We start from the raw sequence: 17368 nt of genomic DNA, 5'->3' as shown, positions 1-17368 counted from the left end.
CGTAATTAATTTGTGCTCAGTCTTCATTATATTGTCCCAAAAACCATTTCTTTCTGCAAAACCTGTTTCCTTGTCTTGCCTAAAGAGATCATATGCCTGTCTATAATGGAACCAAGAGCATTTCGGAAATAAAAGTTTAATATCTTTTTCCTCTTTTAAATCAAATTTCCCTTTTTGTTTAATTAGTAGGTCCTCGTAAGTAGGCCACGTTCGCCAACCTAGTTCTCTCCTTTGGAAGGCTTCCAATGGTGAAACCCACAGAGGGGTTTTCGTATAAAAGTTCAATTTATATCTATTCCAAATTTTTATCAGGCCGGCTCTGATAAAGTGATTAGAGAAATTACTTTCTACCTTTGACTTATCATACCATGTATAAGCGTGCCACCCCTTCCGAAGATCAAATCCCTCCAGGGTTAGGATTCTGCGTCTTTTTAAAGTCGTCCATTCTTTAATCCAACATAGGCCCGCAACTTCATAATAAAGTCGTAAGTCTGGTAGGCCAAAACCACCCCTTTTTTTCTCGTCTATTAAATTTATCCTTTTGATCCTAGGTTTTTTATTTTGCCATATAAATTTTGAAATGTCTTTGTGCCAGGTATTAAAGATGCTTAAATTCCTTATAATCGGAAGAGCCTGAAAAAGATATATCAGTTTAGGTAAAACATTCATTTTAATGACTGAAATTCTTCCAAGTAGAGATAACTTTAGATGTTTCCAATTATCCAAATCCTTTTTGACTTCCTTCCATTTTTGTTCGTAGTTGTTTTTCATTAACTGAGAATTTTTACCTGTTATTGTTAAACCTAAGTATTGAATTTTATCAACCACCTGAAGACCAGCAAGTTTAGATAATTCTTCTTTTTCTCTTTTGACATATTTTTAATTAAAACCATTGATTTACTTTTATTTAATTTGAGACCTGCTAATTTGCCATATTCTTCTATTTTTTCAATCCAATTTATTATATTTTCCAATGGATTGCTAATAATACAAATCACGTCGTCGGCGTAGGCTCTGATTTTATATTCTTCGTTCTTTATTTTTAAACCTCTCAATCTAGAGTCTTGTCTAATCTCATTCAGCAGAATTTCCAATGACATGATAAAAAGCAGTGGTGACAAGGGGCACCCCTGTCTGGTCCCTTTGCCTATTTTAAATGTTTCCGAATCTTGTAAATTAATTGTTATTTTTGCCTCCTGTTGGTCGTATATGGCCTCTATAGCGTTCGTAAATTGATATCCAAAGTCCAATTCTTTCAATAATAATTTTAGGAAGTCCCAATTTAGATTATCGAACGCTTTTTCCGCATCCAAACTTAGCAATGCTAATTCTTCTTGGTTATTTTTCTCGTAATACTCGATTACATTTAAAATCGTTCTAACGTTATCTCTTACTTGGCGTGTGGGGAGAAAACCCACCTGCTCTTCCTTTATCCAATCACTAAGAAAATTTTTAAGTCTTCCGGCTAGTATGTTTGCAAAAATTTTATAGTCCACATTAAGAAGCGAAATTGGTCTATAATTTCTCACGTCTTTTGGGTCTTCCCCTTCTTTCTTTATCATTGTTATAGATGTCTTTTGCCATGAATCCGGAGGTTTTTGACCTTGAAGTATCTCATTCATAATTTTATGGAGGTGTGGCGTTACTTCCTCAATCATAATCTTGTAGTAGCTGGCCGAAAAACCGTCCGGGCCAGGAGCTTTACTTGAGTCCATCGCTCTAATAGCCTTTTTTATTTCCTCTACCGAGATCTCCTTGTTTAGTCTCTCCCGCTGTTGCTCTGTTATTTTTTCAAGATTCTGTCTATTTAAGAATGACATAATACTCTCTTTATTTATTGTATCCTTGGTATATAATTTCTTGTAAAATTTAAAGAATTGTTTCAATATGTCCTGATCCTTTGTATAAGTTTTCCCCTCGGATTCAATTTCTGTAATAAACTGCGCTTGTTTTTTTTTCCTAATTTTCCTGGAAAGCCATCGTCCTGGTTTGTTTGCATTCCGAAAGTTATATTGTTTAACAAATTTCATTTGTTTAGCTATCTTTTCTGTTTCTAAGTAATCCATCTGTGTTGCCCAGAAATTCAGGTCATGTTTAAGTTTCTCATCAGAGGGGTTCGCTTTTAAACCTGCTTCTAATTTAATTAATTGTTCGGTGACTTTATCGTATTTTTCTCTTTTCAGTTTATTTTTCCTGGCATTCTGCTGTATCAAATGTCCTCGCATAACGGCTTTGCTCGCGTCCCATATTACTTGAATCGAAGTCTCCTGGGACGTGTTCAGCTGAAAATATTCCTTCAAAATTTCCCTATTTTTTTTAATATCATCTTCGGATTTCAACATATTCTCGTTAAATTTCCATTTAAAGTTATTTATCTTCTCGTCTAGTCTGAATTCTATCGGGCAGTGGTCAGAAATGATTCTGGGCAATATTTTAATTTTAGAAACTCTTGTTGATAAAGAATTCGAGGCCCAGGCCATATCAATCCTTGACCACGATTGATGTCTATCTGAAAAAAAAAACTCCCCCACCATTTCTAACAGCCTCAGGCCCCTTCCTTTTCCCCCTCAGCCCGTTCTATATAGTACATAATTAATTATATTTATTATTAATAATAATTCATATTATATCTATCTATCTATATATAAAAGAGTGATGGCATCACGGCAATTCACAAAACAACAAAAGTACAGGCCCCCCAACCTCAAAATTTGACAACACAACCCATCATCCACGCCTCAAGGTTGATACAACAAAAAGAAAAGAAAAATAAAGTCCTAATTAGAGGGAGAGCAGTAATTTTTTTATCCAATTGCTGCCAGTTTAGAGGGCTAATCTCTGCCCACTTGGTTGCCTAGCAACCAAGGGACAGCCAGGTTTCAGTTAGGGGACAGGCAGATTTAGGCCTCACTTAGGCTTCTTCCACAGATTATCTAATTTGCACTGGATTATATGGCAGTGTAGACTCAAGGCCCTTCTACACAGCTATATAACCCATTTATAATCTTATATTATCTGCTTTGCACTGGATTATCTTGACTCCACACTGCCATATAATCCACCTCAGTGTGCATTTTATACAGCTGTGAAGAAGGGGCCTCATATAATCCAGTTCTGAGCAGATAATATAAGATTAGAAATATACAGTAGAGTCTCACTTATCCAACGTAAACAGGCTGGCAGGATAAGTGAATATGTTGGATAATAAGAAGGGATTCAGGAAAAGCCAATTAAACATCAAATTAGGTAATCGTTATACAAATTAAGCACCAAAACATCATATTATACAACAAATTTGACAGAAAAAGTAGTTCCATGCGCAGTAATGCTATGTAGTATTTACAGTAGAGTCTTACTTATCCAACACTCGCTTATCCAACGTTCTGGATTATCCAACGCATTTTTGTAGTCAATGCTTTCAATATATCGTGATATTTTGGTGCTAAATTCATAAATACAGTAATTACTACATAGCATTACTGTGTACTGAACTACTTTTTCTGACAAATTTGTTGTCTAACATGATGTTTTGGTGCTTAATTTGTAAAATCATAACTTAATTTGATGTTTAATAGGGTTATCCTTAATTCCTCATTATCCAACATATTCACTTATCCAACGTTCTGCCAGCCCGTTTATGTTGGATAAGTGAGACTCTACTGTACTGTATTTACAAATTTACCACTAAAATATCACAATGAATTTAAAACACTGACTACAAAAACATTGATTATGAAAAGGCAGACTGCGTTGGATAATCCAGAACATTGTATAAGCGAATGTTGGATAAGTGAGATTCTTCTTTAATATGAAATAATTACTGGGATAGAATAATGCAGAACAATATAATCTCTAAAACCAGGACAGTAAATAAACAGGGGAATTCCACACAGGAAACAATCAGGGCCAGCTAACACCTCCCAACAAAGTATTCCCATCATTAAAGTCTGGCAAATCCTGTTTTCTCAGGGCCACAGACAGTAGAAGCACATAAAATATTGCAAACAACATCACTCTGAAAACAAGGGAATTCCAGACAGGAAACAATCAGGGCCAGCTAACACCTCCCAACAAAAAATTCACTCAGGGAGGAAACAGCCAGACTTTAAAGCTGCAAGGCCATTACATCCTAATCATTTTTCCTAATTGCAGCATTCATACTTGCCTCCAACAAACAAAAAAAACCAATCAGAAATATTCACAACCTTTAGGAAATAATATCCCCTGATGGCGCAGCATGTTAAAGCGCTGAGCTACTGAACTTCTGGACCAAAAGGCCACAGGTTTGAATTGGGGGAGCGGAGAGAGCCCCCACTGTTAGCCCCAGCTTCTGCCAACCCAGAAGTTCGAAAACATGCAAATGTGAGTGCATCAATAGGTACTGCTCCGGCGGGAAGGTAACGCCGCTCCATGTAGTCATCCCACATGACCTTGGAGGAGTCTACGGACAACGCCGGCTCTTAGGCTTAGAAATGGAGATGAGCACCAACCTCCAGAGTAAGACACGACTGGACTTAATCTCTGGGGAAAACCTTTACCCTTGACCTTAACTACCACCAATTCCTCAATACTTTATTTCCCAGACCACCAGACTTCGCCACAGCAACGCGTGGCCGGGCACAGCTAGTCTATATATATAAAAGAGTGATGGCATCAGGGCAGTGGACAAAACAACAAAACTACAGGCCCCCCAACCTCGAAATTTGACAACACAACCCATCATCCACGCCTCTAGGTTGATACAACAAAAAGAAAAGAAAAATAAAGTCCTAATTAGAGGGAGAGCAATAATTGTTTTTATCCAATTGCTGCCAGTTTAGAGGGCTAATCTCTGCCCACTTCGTTGCCTAGCAACCAAGGGAGAGCCAGGTTTCAGTTAGGGGACAGGCAAATTTAGGCCTCACTGAGTCTTCTTCCACAGATTATCTAATTTGCACTGGATTATATGGCAGTGTAGACTCAAGGCCCTTCCACACAGCTATATAACCCATTTATAATCTTATATTATCTGCTTTGCACTGGATTATCTTGACTCCACACTTCCATATAATCCACTTCAGTGTGCATTTTATACAACTGTGAAGAAGGGGCCTCATATAATCCAGTTCTAAGCAGATAATATAAGATGATCAATATACAGTAGACTCTCACTTATCCAACATAAACAGGCCGGCAGGATAAGTAAATATATTGGATAATAAGAAGGGATTCTGGAAAAGCTGATTAAACGTCAAATTAGGTAATCGTTATACAAATTAAGCATCAAAACATCATATTATACAACAAATTTGACAGAAAAGGTAGTTCCATGAGCAGTAATGCTATGTAGTAATTACAGTAGAGTCTCACTTATCCAACACTCGCTTATCCAACGTTCTGGATTTTCCAACACATTTTTGTAGTCAATGTTTTCAATATATCATGATATATTGCTAAATTCATAAATACAGTAATTACTACATAGCATTACTGCGTATTGAACTACTTTTTCTGCCAAATTTGTTGTCTAACATGATGTTTTGGTGTTTCATTTGTAAAATCATAACCTAATTTGATATTTAATAGGCTTTTCCTTAATGCCTCCTTATTATCCAACATATTCGGTTATCCAACATTTTGCCAGCCCACTTATGTTGGATAAGTGAGACTCTACTGTACTGTATTTACAAATTTACCAGTAAAATATCACAATGAATTTGAAACACTGACTACAAAAACATTGATTATGAAAAAGCAGACTGTGTTGGATAATCTAGAACATTGTATAATCGAATGTTGGATAAGTGAGATTCTACTTTGATATGAAATAATTTCTAGGATAGAATAATGCAGAACAATATAATCTCTAAAACCAGGATAGTAATAAAGAAATAAAGAAATAAAGAAAGTAAATAAAGCAAGGAAATTGGAAATTCCACAAAGGAAACAATCAGGGCCAGCTAACACCTCCCAAGAAAGGATTCTTCCAGAAAGGAAGCTGAGAAGGCAGTGAAGCACTATGTATTACCAAAGTCATTATTATTACTATCATTACTATCCTTATTATTATTATTATTATTATTATTATTATTATTGTGTTGCGGTCAACCGTGAAAATGAATACAATCTGGCTCCAAGTATTCAAAAACACTAAAATCAGAATATATAAAAATTAATGTGGTATAATAAAACAGAACAATACAATCTCTAAAATCAGAACACTAAATAAAGAACAACACTCTGAAAATAGGGGAATTCCACACAGAAAACAATCAGGGCCAGCTAACACCTCCCAACAAAGGATTCCCATCATCAAAGTCTGGCCAATCCTCTGTTTTCTCAGGGCCACAGACAGTAGAAGCATATAAAATATCGCAAACAACACCACTCTGAAAACAAGGTAATTCCAGACAGGAAACAATCAGGGCCAGCTAACACCTCCCAACAAAAAAATCACTCAGGGAGGAAACAGCTAGGCTTTAAATCTGCAAGGCCATTACATCCTAATCATTTTTCCTAATTGCAGCATTCATACTTGCCTCCAACAGACAAAAAAAAACAATCAGAAATATTGTATATTCACAACCTTTAGGAAATAATGTCCCCTGATGGCACAGCATGTTAAAGCGCTGAGCTGCTGAACTTCTGGACCGAAAGGCTGCAGGTTTGAATTGGGGGAACTGACAGAGCCCCCACTGTTAGCCCCTGCTTCTGCCAACCCAGAAGTTCAAAAACATGTAAATGTGAGTGCATCAATAGGTACTGCTCCGGTGGGAAGGTAACGCTGCTCCATGCAGTCATCCCACATGACCTTGGAGGAGTCTACAGACAACGACGGCTCTTCGGCTTAGAAATGGAGATGAGCACCAACCCCCAGAATCAGACATGACTGGACTTAATGTCAGGGGAAAACGTTTACCCTTTACCTTAACTACCACCAATTCCTCAATACTTTATTTCCCATACCACCATTCTTCGCCACAGCAACGCGTGGCCGGGCACAGCTAGTATATATATAAAGGAGTAATGGTGTCCGTTCCTCCCACTAAACAACAAAAGTACAAGCCCCAGAACCTAGAAATTTGGCAACACAACCCACCATCCTTGCCCCTAGGTTCCGACAACAAAAGAAAAGAAAAATAAAGTCCTAATTAGAGGGAGAGAAATAATTGTTTTTATCCAATTGCTGCCAGTTAGAAGGCTAAGCTCCGCCCACTTGATCTACGTAGCAACCCACTCAGCCCAGTGTTAATAAAAGAATAAAAAATAAAATAAATACAAATAAGACAATAAAAAATAATAAAAAACACTAAAAAATTAATACAATAAAATACTATAATAAAATAACTAAAAATAATACAACAAAATAATAAAATATAATGAATAAAAAAGATAAGTTACAATAAAATTAATTAAAAATACAAATAATGTCAAATAAAAATTCCACAACAATTTTTAACCAATACCACCACCACTTTGCCACAGCAACGCGTGGCCAGGCACAGCTAGTTATATGATATGATATGATATTATTAATAATAGGATCCACAATGGGACGGGATGGCTACCTAGGAGCACATGAAAGCCCTCCTCCCACTTTCTAGCGCCCCCCCCATGTGCTCCTTCCAGCCAATCAGGAGCAGCCTAAGGATTCCAAAGAGTCAGACACACACGCCCCCGCCCTCCGGAGGCGAAGACAACAGCAGCGCTGCCGACGTCACACACTGCCCGGAACTCAGCTGGCTTTCCAGAAGAGCAGCGGGAGGAGGAAGCCGAGCCCGGAACAGCCCGACGAAGAGTGAAAGCGGAGGCGCGCGCTGATTGGCCGCCGGAGAGCGCCCCCTCCCGGAGTACCCTCAGAGCGCGGAGGCCATTGGCCGGCGGCAGAGGGGGCGGGACTCCCCGGGAGCCAGCAGCTGGGGCAGGGCTTGCAGAGCGAGACAGGCGCTGGGGAAGGAGAGCCAGCGGAAGGGAGAGCGGCCCCGGCGGAGGGGATTCACAAGGTAGGCTTGAGGCGAGGAGGAAGAGGACTTGCCCCTGAGCATGTGCAGAGTGCAAACCTCTGAGATGGCGCTCGTCTCCAATGAGTGGCATTGAGGGCTTCCAGGAAAGCTTGGAGCGCCCTGGCACTTTAAGGGACTTTCCCGTCAGTTGGAGGGCTGGGAACGGGAACACAGGAAGAAGCACGTTGAGGGTGGGGAATGGGTTGATTTGATGGGATCTGGAGTTTCTTAAGTACATACTGCCAACCTAAACTATTGTTTCGGTATGCCTTATCTAAAATATTGTACTTTGGACCAGGAGTGTTTTGGATTTCGATTTTGAAACACTTGTGTTTGTACATTGCACAGATGTTTTGGAATATTTTGGGGTGCATCACCAGGCATGGGCAAACTTGGGCCCTCCAGGTGTTTTGGACTCCAACTCCCACAATTCCTAACAGCCAGGCTGTTAGGAATTGTGGGAGTTGGAGTCCAAAACACTTGGAGGGCCCAAGTTTGCCCATGCCTGGGCTGACAACTAAAACAATACACTATACTATTATTGCCATTGCTAATTAATACACAAGATTAGTACACAGCAAACTATGTTGTCTTTTGTATAGAATCACACGTCGGACGCTTGTTGTTGTTATTATCATCATTATTATTATGTTTATTTATACCCCGCTGTTTTCTCTCCCCAAGGAGACCCAAAGCAGCTAAAAAAAACATACAAACACTAAAATACTATTGAACACCACAACTACTAAAATCAAGAGTTAACCTATTAACATACCTAAAAATGCTATACAGTTTTGTCACCTCACATCACCAAAGAGTGATGGGCATCCCACCACACTGCAACTTTCATGATTCCATAGTATTGAGCCATAGCGGTTAAAGAGACTTGGCCACTGTAGTCCACGCTCTGGTTACATCCCGAATAGACTATTGCAATAAATTCCATGTGGGGTTGCCCTTGAAGACTTTTCGGAAGCTTCAAATGGCCCAACTGGCGGCAGCATACAACCAACAACCCCCCTGTCATGTCAGCTCCACTGGATGCCAGTCTGCTACCGAGCACAACTCAAAGTGCTGGCTTTAGCCTATGAAGCCCTGAAAGATTCCTGTCCGGATGTATCTGCCTCTATGAACCACCTTGGAGGTTAAGATCTGCCCTGCTCTCGGTCCCACCTCCTTCGCAGGTGCAGTTGGTGGGGACGAAAGACAGGGCCTTCTCAGTGATGGCCCCTTTTGTTGGGGAACTCCTTCCCCAACAAAATCAGAGCATCCCCTCCCTCTTGACCTTCAGAAAGAAATTAAGAACTTGGATGTTGGACCAAGCTTTCGGACAATGATTTTTCAGTGCAATAAGTGAATACTGAATAGTGAAATGATTCCTGAAACTACCGTATGTGGTTTTAATAATTGGTTTGAATGTTGAGTTCAGATGTTTTTAACTTGGTTTTAATGCATATGTTTACTTCATGGAGCCCCTACGTCCCGCAGTGAGTTAAACCCTTGTGCTGGCAGAACTGATGACCTGAAGTTTGGGTAGCTGACCTGAAGGTTGCGCGTTCCAATCCAACCCAGGGAAAGCGCAGATGAACTCTCTCTATCAGCTCCAGCTGCATTCAGGGACATGAGAGAAGCCTCCCACAAGAATGGTAAAAACATTTTTTAAAAAAAACATCCGGGCATCCCCTGAGCAATGTCCTTGCAGACAGCCAATTCTCTCACACCAGAAGCGACTTGCAGTTTCTCAAGTCGCTTCTGACACACACACAAATACAAAAACTTCATTTGTATGTATTTTGCGGTATTGAATTGTTTCCTATTGTAAGCCACTCTGAGTCCCCTTTGGGGTGAGAAGGGCAGAGTATAAATATAAAAGGTAAAGGTTTTTCCCTGACATTAAGTCCAGTCGTGACCGACTCTGGGGGTTGGTGCTCATCTCCATTTCTAAGCCGAAGAGCCAGCGTTAGTCCATAGTCACCTCCAAGGTCATGTGGCCGGCATGACTGCATGGAGTGCCTTTACCTATGGAGCGGTACCTATTGATCTACTCACATTTGCATGTTTTCGAACTGCTAGGTTGGCAGGAGCTGGGGCTAACAGCGGACACTCATTCCGCTCCCAGGATTTGAACCTGACACCTTTTGGTCCGCAAGTTCAGCAGTTCAGCGCTTTAACACACTTTGCCACCAGGGGCCCTAGTATAAATATAGGTAAAGGTTTTCCCCTGATGTTAAGTCCAGTCATGACCGACTCTGGGGGTTGGTGCTCATCTCCATTTCTACGCCGAAGAGCCGGCGTTGTCCGTAGACACTTCCAAGGTCATGTGGCCGGCATGACTTCATGGAGCGCCGATAATAAATAATAATGTGATGTCAAACTGCATTTATTCTACAATGTAGACATACACTTGCTGATGGGACTCAAATCTGAACAAATCTGAACATGAAGTGTATTTCTGTTTCGTATATACTTTTCACACGTACCCTGAAAATAAATGTATACAGGATTTTCAATAATTTTGTCCATGAAACGAAACTTGTGTACATTGAACCACCATCTCTCAGACATCCATGTGGACAGTTTTGGGTTTGGGAGTCTTTCGGATTTTGGAATTCCAAGTAATGGAAATACAGGATGCTCAACCTGTATTTGGAAGAGGTCTCTGTTAGGGAAACCTTGAAAACAAGCTGCCTTCTGAGGTTTGTCAGAGGATCCGGGCAATTGCAAGCAGAGATTTGCCAGCAGGAAGTCAATTGGTTTCTTCTGAGCATCGCAAGACAAAAATCTTGTTAACCTGCTTGTGTGGAAGGGCAGGATTGTCCTGTGGGTTTTCTGAAAGGCTAATCTTTTGTATTGGGATCTCATGAGTTGTTGGTTTGAAGTGCTGGAAACTCTATAGTCCTTTTAAGGCGCTTCTACACTGTGGAGTTAATGCAGTTTGACCCTATTTTAACTGCCATGGCTCATTTCTATGGGATTTCGGGAGTTGTAGTTTGGTGGGGCATCAAACTACAACTCTCTTTGGTAGAGAAAGCTACAGACCTTGTAAAACTATAACTCCCAGGATTTCATACCATTGAGATTGACAGTTAAAGTGGTGTCAAACTGCATTAATTTTACAGTGCAGCTCCACCCCGAGCTGCCTTTGGCTTTATTGATTCTCTTATCATACAACACAGAAGGGCTGTACCTTGGCACTAGTGGTTTCCTGTCATTGCCATATGGCCTTGTCAGAAGTTGAGAAAGTTCTTGTTTGGACTACAACTCTTGAATGGTGCTTCTATCCTGTCAAATGAATGCAGCATGACACCATTTTTGTCTTTGCTCAATGCTGTGGAATCATGGAAGTTGTAGTTTGCTGAGGCACCAACACTCTTTGGCAGAGAAGGCAAAAAATGACAACTCCCAGGATTCTTTAGTATTGAGTAATGGCAGTTAAAGTGTTGTCAAACTGGATTAACTTTACACTGTAGATGTTCCCTAATTCCTCAGCCAGAGAGTTGTAGTCCAAACAGAAATGTTCCCAAGCTCTAATTACTGAAAGCGAAACGAAGGAGAAGCTTTTCTTTTGGTTTCTCTCTAGACCAGAGCTTTCCAAACCATGTCTTGCTATTTAGTATGTTAGCATCAGTTTACTGCGTGAATGCAAAAGATATGACAAAAATCTAGGAAATATGTTATTGTCTTACAGATAATATTTTTATAAATATAAATGAAAAGTTTTCCTGAGGTATATTGTACCCCTCCACATTTCATTATTATAGTGTACGTAGGTGTCTATATTTCTTATAAGGGGTTGGTTTAACCTCCAGTTAAAGGAGTGGCGCAGTGGGTTAAACCCTTGTGCTGCCTATACTGCTGACCTGAAGGTTGCTGGTTTGAATCCATGAAAAGGGGTTTGCTCCTGTCTGTCAGCTCTGCAGGGACATGAGAGAAGCCTCCCAGTAACACATCCGGGTGTCCCCTGGGCAACTTCTCTGTAGACAGCCAATTCTCTCACACCAGAAGCGACTTGCAGTATGTTCTCAAGTTGCTTCTGACACTAGTAAAACTAAATTACTGTGTTGCAAAATGACGCAGGTTTTAAAAACCTGTCACAAACATGAACATGTTTTGGAAAGCTCTGCTCTAGACTTTGTCACAGCTTGTAGCTGGCAGTACTATCATCACAGTATTCCTCTACATGTTTTGTATTGAGAGATTGTGTTATTATTTGTGCTTGGTAAGCACTCATGTCAAGGAAGGGCTTGCTCCCTCTTGATGTCACAAAAAGTTGACCCATTTTTTCATAGTTTGTGACATTGCTGGCTAAATTTGTGGCTGGTGCCCAGCCATCAGTGAAATGACAGGAAGCTGCTGTTTGCACAACCCTGGAGGGGATGAGGTGTGGGGGAGGCGTCTGTGTTGTGAAAGCACTGCTGTGAAAACGGGACAGTCCAAAGGCAACAGTCTGGTAAAGCCTTGAGACTCATCCAAATATTTACCTTTCTGTTTTTAAAGATAGCTCTTTGGTGCCATGCTTTCCTTGGGGTAGGTAAACTTACAGTGCTTCTCCCAGCTTTAGACTGCATCAGAGAGAGGAGAAAAAGATGATGATAGGAAGTGTGCATCTATGCCTGGCGGAACTTGCAAAACCCCAAGTTGTCTTAAGAACCTTCTAAGAATAGTTACATTGAGTACATAGCCTTTCACTGGATGCTCAGCCCTTGCAGGTGGCATGTGACTTAGAGATTTGATAGGAGTTAGCATTTTGGACAGCAGGTTGTATAAATTATTTATCCTTTTATTTAATTTGTGGGTAATTCTAAAGAAATCCGACCTTATCTGTGATTTATAGTTGGTGCACTGAGTGTTGCTTCAGCTTCCTTATTTTTTTACTAGCTCCACCCCCAATTTTATCACATGGCTCCTGCACTTTATCTATTAGCCCTGTCCTTGCAACTGAATTGCACTAGTCCTCCTTCGTCCCTCAGAATTGTTTATTATTTAGGCCAGTGTTTGGCTCGATGTTGTTTATACTGTGTTATGTTGTGTGATGCCTATGTTGTTTATTATGATATTGTTTTGTGAATTCTATGCTATATTTTAACTGTGTTGTTTGGGCTTGACCCTATGTGAGTCGCCCTGTGGAGATGGAGGCGGGATATAAAAATTAAGTTATTATTATTATTCCTTGTAGCCAGGGCTGTAGCCAAAAGGGGGTTGGGGGTTCAATCCCCCCCCCCCATTTTTCAGGGTTTTGTTTTTAAAAAAATTGTGTATTCATGAATTTTAACTGGTTAACCAAATCTCCATGAGTGTCCACTGAAGTTTATCTGTCTTGAATATTTACTGAAGTTTATTGATGGAGCCTGATTTCTAAATTATTTTGCGTTATAGAACTACTCTTCATGATTCGCTAAAAAAAAGTTTCAACCCATCTCCGAAACTTTTTTCTGGCTATGGCCCTGCTCGAAGGCCATGCCCCCGTGTAATTTTCCTGACCCCAATGTCCCCTCCCCTATGTTATTGTTGTTGTAGTTCTTGTTTGTTGGTGGGAGGGGCTCCAAAGAGGGCCCCCCCTTCCTAAGTGCAAGGAGGCTCTTCCTAAATGCCTCCCTTTTCTTTCCTCTCACTCACTCACCCTCAGGCCTATTATTCCTTTTATTAATATAATTTTGTATAAGTATGTATTATTTTATTTATATAATTTTATATGATTATTGTTATTATTATATAGAAAGGGATGGAGCTGCAAGCAGGGGGCATGGCCTCTTGAAATGGGTCGGGGCCTGATCGGAGAGGGACTATTTTCCCTGGCAGAGGTACACGACGAGAAAAAGGAAGGCGAGGAGATTGAGAGAAAGAAAATACCCAACGGCGGAACGCAATGGCAGCACCAGGGAGATAGAATTATAAGGTGTCCAATGGGAAGCCAGGATTCTTTAGAGTGGCAGGTGTACTGTCCCTCTTCCTGGCCCTCCTCCCTTTCGCCTAACCCTATGAAGTCCTTCTGAGCAAAAGGCAGCTGCTGGCTATGCTTTGGTTTTTTTTTATGTCTCTCCCTTCTTTTAATCTAACCTAAGAAAGCTCTTCCTCTGTCCTTTCTCCCTCCCTTTCTCCCTCGTGGGGGTGTGGCTTCTGCAGAGGGATTCCCCTTTGTGAGGAGATGGTGAGGCCTTGCTGCGTGTCTTCTGCAAATTTACCTGTCTCAGGTGTGTAATTTGCATAGTGTGAATAGCTTTCAACACTCGCCAGTTCATATGCTGTGTTGTGTCAAAATTTTGTAGCAATCAGTGAAGTGGTATGGGAGATATGGTATCTGTCACAAACTGACATTTATATTTTTATTTATATAGATAGGGCTGCCTTCTCCAACTCATGGGGGTGGTGACATAGGCCTTTTCGTGGACATACAGGGGTGATTAAGCTCTTGCCTTCTAGCTGTTGCTACATGACAGCTCCTGTCATCTCGTACTCTTGGTGTGATGGGAGCTGCAGTCATAAACAGCTAAAGAGTTACAGTAGAATCTCACTTATCCAACACTTGCTTATTCAACATTCTGGATTATCCAACACATTTTTGTAGTCAATGTTTTCAATATATCGTGATATTTTGGTGCTAAATTCGTAAATACAGTAATTACTACATAGCATTACAGTAGAGTCTCACTAATCCAAGCCTCGCTTATCCAAGCCTCTGGATAATCAAAGCCATTTTTGTAGTCAATGTTTTCAATATATCGTGATATTTTGGTGCTAAATTCATAAATACAGTAATTACAACATAACATTACTGCGTATTGAACTGCTTTTTCTGTCAAATTTGTTGTATAACATGAAGTTTTGGTGCTTAATTTGTAAAATCATAACCTAATTTGATGTTTAATAGACTTTTCCTTAATCCCTCCTTATCATCCAAGTTATTCGCTTATCCAAGCTTCTGCCGGCCCGTTTAGCTTGGATAAGTGAGACTCTATTGTACTGCATATTGAACTACTTTTTCTGTCAAATGTGTTGTATAACATGATGTTTTGGTGCTTAATTTGTAAAATCATAACTTAATTTAATGTTTAATAGGCTTTTCCTTAATCTCTCCTTATTATCCAACATATTCGCTTATCCAACGTTCTGCCGACCCATTTATGTTGGATAAGTGAGACTCTACTGTATATTCAAACAGAGGTGCATTTCTAATATCATCCGGCTGCCCACCTATAAAAGGGAATGGCAATGGCCAACCAACAGGCCAGACTGAGACAAAATTGTTCCATTGTTGGTTGCCAGTTGAATTGGGAAATATTGTAAAATAGTATTTCCCAAATATGAGATGGTGACTGTACACTAAAGTGATCCAGGATATAAACTCACTAAGCTTTTAGCTATGAACATCAACCTCAACCTTCTCCACCCCCATTACTATTAGCAGTAAGTCACATTTATGATTCCCGGTTGGCTGTGTAGCTGCTGTTCTCCCAGATGGTCTCGGAAGGGAATCAAAACCACAGTGTTGTGTGCTGCATTTGGTTGGGGATTTATGGAGGCAAGCTGTGAAAAGGGTGACATCTTACTTAGGAGGTTGGACATATAGATCAGGACAGCTATTCTGTAAGTGTAATCCATCATGATCCAAAGGAAGGCCGGCTGCTGGGAAGCAATTTAAACCCATTAAAAGGTCATGCATGCAAAACAACCCACCCCGCAAAAATGTGGGCAGACTAATTGTTTCACTTGTAGGACACGAGAGACATCAAATCTGGCTTTTATTAGGAGCAGATTTGAAGTATCACATTGTCGACCAGTTACTAAGGTCTGGGCCTGCCTGCAAGGAAAGATATGAAAACTTGGGAAATTTACAGGGGAAATTCTATCTCTGTTTTTGTGAGAGGGGCATGGAGAGAAAAAAAGTATTTTCTATTTTTTTCCTCCAGAACATCACGTGTCTAGCTTCTGATGAGGATCTTTTGTCAAAAATGTGGATTTATTAAGTTAAAACAAAGGGTTAATTTATCTGCCCAACTGCTAGTTTTTTTTATCAAGTCAGAAGCGACTTGAGAACATACTGCAAGTCGCTTCTGTTGTGAGATAATTGGCCGTCTTCAGAGATGTTGCCCAGAGGACGTCTGGATCTGTTGCTGGGAGGCTTCTTTCATGTCTCCTCAAGCTAGAGCTGACAGATGGGAGTTCACCCCGTTTTGCGGATTCGAACCGGCAACCTTCAGGTCAGCAACCCAACTTTCAGGTCAGCAGTTCACGAACACAAAAGTTTAACCTATTGCTTCACCACAGCTCCACTGCTGGTTACATGACAATTCTGTGGAATAATGAAACTTCAAATACAATGTGCAGCACATTATTTTATATATTCTACTCTGATTTCACGTCTCCTGTACAGCCTCCACCTTCTGAAGTGAAAGGGAAAAAAATGAAGCTGTGTTACATGATTTCAGAATTTCTGAATGACTCAAAGCTAATCTGAAGAGACATTTTTTGGTTTATTTGTTATTGAATAAGACCTTTTCTGTGGTTGTGCTTTGGCTCTAGAATTCACTGCTTAGGAAGGCCTCTTGGATAATTCTCCATCACTGCATTAAGACAGTTCTTCATTCCTCAGAACCAGGGATCTTGGGCACAAGGAATAATTGTTTTCCACTTTGTTAGATTTCCCTGATCTTCAAATAGAACAGTGGTTCTCAACCTGTGGGTCCCCAGGTGTTCTGGTCCATAATTCCCAGAAATCCCAGCCAGATTAGGATTTCAGGGAGTTGAAGGCCAAAGCATCTGGGGACCCACAGGTTGAGAACCACTGAAATAGAACTTTAGCCTTGAACACAGCTCAACGCTTGTAAATTGATTAAAAGAAGGTATCTGCTGTAATGTTGCTTTACTAGATTTTATTTTTGTTGGCCATCTTGAACTTCTTAATGAAGTGACAGAGGTATATGTGGAAGTGTGGAATATAGAATATTAAAAGACCCTTTCTTACCCACCAGTTGTTTAAGATTGGAATTCTTTGTCTCAATTTTAGCGCTGTAGCTTCAACCTACCTGTCATAGCTTGGTGGGACTTGCATTCTTGTAGGCAAAATCATGTGTTTCTTAAGTCAAAATGCCCTCATTGGCCAGTTATTCATGTGAATCCATTCAGTTGGGACCAAATCAAATATGGCACATCAGAACTTGAAATAATGTGTCATTGCCTATAACAGGTCCCCTTTAGGGTAGCTAGATGACCATGACTTTTTAAAAAGATACATAAGGACCAGCAACTTTCCCTGAAATCAGTATTATTTACGGTATGTTGTGAGAACAGTTTGCTTTGGGATGAATTTCTTCAAATTTCCAGTCATTTTCTTACTATTTTAGGTTATTTTTTTCAACATGATGAGAAATTTTTATTAAAATGCACTA

At 40.2% G+C, this 17368-nt stretch overlaps 1 protein-coding gene across 1 annotated transcript in view; it reads left to right on the top strand.

The window, feature by feature from the left end:
- The first annotated feature begins 7832 nt into the window (after positions 1–7832).
- stat3 (signal transducer and activator of transcription 3) overlaps positions 7833–17368 on the top strand; it is a 60311-nt gene continuing 50775 nt past the window's right edge. The window contains exon 1 of the mRNA XM_008113408.3: positions 7833–7982. The gene's annotated coding sequence lies outside the window, so the exon portion shown is untranslated. The remainder of the gene's footprint in view (positions 7983–17368) is intronic.

This window comes from Anolis carolinensis, chromosome 6 (assembly GCF_035594765.1).
Source record: "Anolis carolinensis isolate JA03-04 chromosome 6, rAnoCar3.1.pri, whole genome shotgun sequence".
Lineage (NCBI taxonomy): Eukaryota > Metazoa > Chordata > Lepidosauria > Squamata > Dactyloidae > Anolis > Anolis carolinensis.
Note: the sequence above shows the minus strand (reverse complement) of the source record. Positions and strands in the feature narration are given on the sequence as shown.